Below are 6,302 nucleotides of genomic sequence, written 5' to 3'. Positions count from 1 at the left end.
ATTTCACTTGATTCCAACTGCTGGCTAGGAGTAATTAGTCATATTTCTTACAGCTGTTTGCATTGCTAAGCACATAGCCTAACATATAGCAACACAAATGATTTATGTTTTAAGCCCAACGTTGCCTCGGGTTATGCTGCTTAAATCCTACACATAGGACTTGCAAATGATTGTAAGCAAGAAGCTGTTTGTCTGTCTGTCTGTCGCAGCTTCAAAGTCTACTCGCTTTGATGATATTTGTGGGTTTTGTCTAAGGCTCAAACAGTTGAGACCCAAATGTAAATGCAGCTTAGTAGCTAATGATATTTGCCTTTGTTAAAAACAGTCTCTTATTGTCATCTGTTTTTGTCAAGCAAATGGGGCATATAAGTGAAGTCTATAAGAATAGCTCTAAAAATATTTGTAGACTAATTTGTATCTTATTCTTAAATATATATATATACTATGCTCAGCTTATAATGATACGCCGCATCACATAAATACATGTTAAAGAAGAGAGTATATCACAGTCGCCCACGCAGTGGAGCAAAAATCTTTTCCTGATTGAAGACACACGTTGTCAATTGCCAGGGCTTCAGGTCTCATCATTGTCCCCAAGGCAAATGGGATTTTTGTTTTTTTACGAGCTGCTTAGGCTGGTCAAAAGCCACATATCAGCAGCCTGACAACAGAGCGGACCAAATGTGATTATAAACCCACACTAAGCCCGTTTGTCCCATTCAAATGTTATCCAAATGCAAATTTATTGTGCTTGGCCAGCTTTAAAAAAAAAGAAGAAATGCCAAATTGCAATTTAAATTTTGAAAGAGCAACAGCAGCTCTGATGAACGACTGGCTTAAGTGGACATTCCGCTCAATGCCCAATGGCGCACATGATTATACCAGCCAGCAGATTTGTCTTTGGCCTCAGCGTTCTCGTCTAGTTGAATATTAGCATATTTTGCGTGGGATTTATATGGCAAGAGAGAGCGAGAGAGTGGAGAGGTCCTTGAACTGCTTTGCAGTTTGTTAAACCTTTTGGGATTGTATTCAATTGTTATACGCTCAGCATTTAGCTTCCCAATATGAATGGTGTTAGAGAAGTGTATTTGAAATGCGCATTTGTACGATTTTGCTTTAAATATTTTCGACTTAATCAACACTGGCTTCGCTTGCGCTCGTGTGTTGGAAAATTCTGCATGGCAAATCGAGGCCAGACAGTCAGCTCGTGTGTGCGTGTATTTGCACTTACAGCTGACTGCGCACAACATGCAAACACACACACACACCCACACATACATAAATATTGTTGTGCGCGTTGCTTAGGGCTAGTGACCTTAAAAGTTTTCGCTGCTTGACACTTTTTGGCTTTTGATTTCTTGACACTATGATTACCCTAATGAAAATGTCATTTTCTGCGGAAATGTAAATTATGTTGAATTTTATGCGGCCATCATTTTTTAGGGTTTGCTCAAGTTTGACGGCATTCAAAGGGCTTTAAACGCCATTTGGGTACATAAGCTGTGCTAGAAGACTCCATTAAGATGTTACGATAAGCTGGCCAACAATAAAACTTAATTACGCAATTAATTAACAATGAACGAATGAAGATAATGCCGACGCGTTCGTCTTCCTGCCACGCCCACAACTTTTGAATTAGTTGATGGCGCAGTAGAAAGTTTCTACTTATCTGTGTAAAATACCTTGCCACTGCGGCTTCTTCGTCTACCTCGTCTAAGCTTTCGATTTGATTGCCTTTGCCTTGATAAACTTTTCCCAATGGCTGCGCCAGTTTTGTTTGTTTTCGTTTAATTAGTTGTGAATTTTATGTGTTTTGCATTTTTGACGGCTCATTGATGGCATATTAAAAACATATAATGGGCAGTTAACTGCGAGCAGGCGGCATGACAGCACATAAATTGCTGCAACAGCGTGACATGCACGTGTCGACTGGCTAACAACTGGCAAGGCTGGCATTACATATCCTATTCCCCAAACACAGACTGAAAACATGACAAGGCAGCGCATTTATCAAGGCAAGGCAAAAAACCTGTCGCGTCGTTAAATCTGTTGTGAACTCAGTCTAATGAATCTTCCATTTGCGTACCACGTGGCGTATGAATAATTGTAATTATTAAAGTAGGATAAGGTAAGACAAGCACAAAGCTGCTTACTGAAAGGATTAGAATATGATAAGCAGTGTATATAAGCAGCAGATATTGTAAGCAATACATTCGTAAACATTTCAGAGCAAAGCCATAAAATATGTATGCCATAAAACTTGGAGCAGAAAAGCCATTGCAAAAGACAGAAGTTTGTTCAATCAAAGAGCTCAAGCTGTCATGGTTGATAATCACAAAATCAGAAAGTAATCGAAAGTGTGCTTCAGTGTTTTTGTTTAAAAACAGAGGAAGTGTTTTAATGCTCTCAACCATGAATCGTGATGCTTTGCCAGTGAAAATCAATAAGTGAGCAAAAATATGTGCTGCGATGCTGGCAAAAACTTAACACGTACTTAACACAAGAAACAAGCTAACAACGCTCTATATTATGTATATGGTTGGGGCAGTTTACAGCCTACTGAGACCAGTTGTTATTAGCAGGCATATGGCCTAATCAAATCAACGTCGTTGCTGAGCAGATCGTACACAAGCACAGAGAAGAGCAGAGCACGCAGCTCGAGGTATATCATGCTCATAACACGCATACGCCCAGTTGGCTGTCAACATTGTGAGTGCTCAATTACACCAGACAGAAGAACATACACACACACACACACATGCACCCACCCTCAGATATACAGTTACATTAGTAAGTTAACGACAGTAACAAAATTTTCTGCTCGTTGATGTTCTTGGAAAATAATGTTTGCAATGCTATCTTCAGGCAAAGGGAAATTTGTTCTGCTTGTACTTTAATGTCAAATTAAAATATTTACGTGACCTCATTTGTTTCTGCCTTGCAACAGCTGATGCTTGTGGCAAGTTTACTTATCCTTGTGCTCGCTTCACTTGACTTGTTGCTGCTGCTCAATCATAATTAAGCACTTTAGTTGCTTAGTATCCACTTATGTATTTAAACGAGGCATATATGTGACTCAATCTTTGGCTAAATGCTCATTTAATTGCCATTTTAGCCATAAATCTCAGTGCTTTTAATTAGCTATTATAACTTATATGATGTGGATTAGTATGGCAACAAGAGCTGTGGCAGCAGAGGTTTAAAGATGAATTAACAAAAAGTTATTTTGATTTTCTAATCAAAGGATATGCCAGGATCAAGAAGCATATATAAATGTAAGTTAACCATTTATGCAGGCTTGAACATAAAATCTGACTTTGCCATCAAGCCAAACTTCATGCATTGATTGAGACTTTTCAATTGAAAGTGCTTTTATGCTTACATCTTTAATGTTTCTGATCAACATGTGTTGTGGGAGGAGCTACTTAATATTGCATAAGTGGGAACCACAATTGTTAGTCCCAGTGCTGCGATGTAGTAAATGGAAATATTCATCATACGCAGCGTTGGCATACTCATTGAAACTTGAAATGTTGCGTAGGCTGCGGACTTTATTTGACATTTTAAGTTCATTTCCATGCAGCCCACTGGAGGTCTTTCAATTACTTTGAAGCGCGCTTGGTGCTTTTAAGTGTGCTATAAAATTCACGTTATTTTTTGTATGAACTTCTCGGCTTTTTTTTCGACAATAAGAATTCGTTGTCCCGCGAGAAATCAGAATACGGAATGTACATTAAGACGAAAAATCCATTTGGTAAATGCTGCCGAATTCGAGGTTTATAAGTTTTTATTTTATCCCTTCATTCTTTTCGCATCATCACTTTTTGACCAAACACGCACGTTAATGCTTTATAACTCGACGACGTGCTTCGTTTATACATTACATTGTAGACGGAATTTAAAATAGCCCCAAAAATAAGGGGAGCCTCGTGCTGCACCCTCAAAATAATGCTCAAACGTTGCGCAGCCCATAAAAAGGGATCAGGGTGTAGTCGTTCGCAACGCAGTGGGCTGTCAAGCCAGTCAATAGGCTTATGATTTATATCACCATTAGTAAAGTGCGGATCATTGGACGCTCGTGGCCCGTACTATTGGGTTGACCCAGCCGCTCTACTGGTTGCTTTTTATGGCCCGAAATACGTTTTAGCCTTTTCCCTGTCAATTTTGTAAACTAAAGAGTTTGATAATTCATACTTCCTTTCTACCTTAAATATCCTTCCTCAGCCTCTGTTGAGAGTTTCCTTTATCATTTTCTATGTTCCCATTGCACTTTAATAAATATTCAAATATTATTCAACAGATGAGTCTCGTTTCGCTTGCCTAAAGTGCTCAAGAGCGATGTGTAGTCATCAGAGCTAATGGCGTTGTGTTTTGAAAGGCCAATAAGGGGAAATCCTAACAGGTGTTTATCGCAAGGTATGTTCAACAGTTTGCCGTAATACTGCGTATAAGCAATTTGCAATAAATAAAGCGAAGCATACGTACTTTAATTAATTATATAAAATGGTTACAGAAACATAACAATTGCCACAACGACAGGATGCCAGGACCTTTGCTTGCGTTTTGAGCAATACAAATTTTAATTATCTTTTCGCAGCAGCCCAGCAGCTCTGGCTTCCTTTTGACACCACATGCCTCCACAAACCACACACAGCCACAGCAGGTGCCGAATCAGCGGAAATCAACAACAGGCGCCAAACGACAAAAGGCACAAAGGACACGACGACAAACAAGATAAAAGCAACAAAAGATTTCAAACAATGACAAATTAAACAAAATACGCAGCCAGGCGCATGTCAAATTGCTGCATAAGAATCTATTTATCATTTATAATAAATTTAAGATAAGTGAAAAACTGGAAAGTGCAACTGAAGTGCACTTCCTCTTTACTCACAGCAGCTGTGCGAAAATGGATTTTCTCTTGTTTACCAATTGATCATTTTTAGCGAGTCTTCAGTCAATTTAGCTGACATTTTTAGCTCTGAGCTTATTGTACTGTGAAGGAAACGTAGGAAGCAGGATTTCTTTAAACAGAGACATCCGACTAAGACATACACTAAGTCTTGGATTTTTATTGATTGCGAATAGTTTTGAGGTAAGTTATTTTATACAATATTCAGCATAGTATAATTTTACTTAAAGTATTCTATGTAGCTATGGACTAATTAACACACACCCTGCTCTAATTTAAAATCTTGTGAATAGAGTTTGCTATTTATGTAGCACACAGTTTCATTAAACCCTTTTATTTTCTCAGTTTAGTATATAAAAAGAAAGTTAAAGCCCTCTTAAATGCTGGAAGCTGCACGTGCCGCCCATATAAAGAGCGCATAAGTGTGGCAACGCGTCGAAAATGTCGCCCATAATTCAACTAACGAAAACTGGAAACTTTTGGGCAGCTGCCGCTCTGCACTGCGTCCATTAGTCCGTTGGTGCTTTGAATGTGTTTATTTGTATGCGTGCCCCTAAAACGGAAAATGTGTTCGAGCACTACGTTGGCTGACTTGCCATTAGCTTTGGACTAAGCACACATACACACATAGAGGCCAATTATGCAGCAACTGCGCCCGAGCATCAGTTGTTTGAGTAGAGCGTGCAAAGAGCTGGGCAAGTTTTGAGTTGTTGCTGGAAGCTTTGGCCTTCGCTTCGTCAACTCTATGGCTTTGTCACTTTGAATGTATATTTTGGGCTGCGATTTAAAGCTGGGCTAATGAGTCATTTAATTTTAGTATTTACTGTACTTAAGCTGAGCGTCTTTCGATGCTTTTCTTATAGGTAATCAAAGTGCATTATCAGCTCGTATGCCAAATTTGATTCGTGATTTGCATAATGCCCTGACTGCGTCTGAAATTTAAATGAACCTGACATTCGTAAATTACAATTCAGTGTATATATGTCTGTGCTTGAGTATATATAAATCTTATTACAGTTTATTTATAATTCAGTGCACAACATGAATTACGTTTGTGCTGCGGTGCGTATACGTTATGTATATTTGTTCGTCTTGGGCAGGTGACTGTTGCTTGTAGAGCTGCCGAAGGACCTATTTGCAGAGCAGCTGGTGTAACTGGTAAATGTTCTAGAAATGCTCTCAAATGCATGTATCCCGAAATTTATTGTCTGAATGGTGAATGCCAAGCCATAAATCATAAAGCAAATGACAGCAAGCAGCTTCCAGTTCTACTATTTTAAAACGCAAATAAAATAAATTAATATAAATAGCTGTGCAAAGATATGAATATAAATAGAAAAAAACCTACGTGAGGGTGGGCTTTTAAGCTGGAGATTTAAGCCAGAGATGC

The sequence above is a fragment of the Drosophila hydei genome, unplaced genomic scaffold (assembly GCF_003285905.1).
Source record: "Drosophila hydei strain 15085-1641.00,03,60 unplaced genomic scaffold, DhydRS2 tig00000001-arrow-pilon, whole genome shotgun sequence".
Classification (NCBI taxonomy): domain Eukaryota; kingdom Metazoa; phylum Arthropoda; class Insecta; order Diptera; family Drosophilidae; genus Drosophila; species Drosophila hydei.
This window is presented reverse-complemented; position numbering follows the sequence as displayed.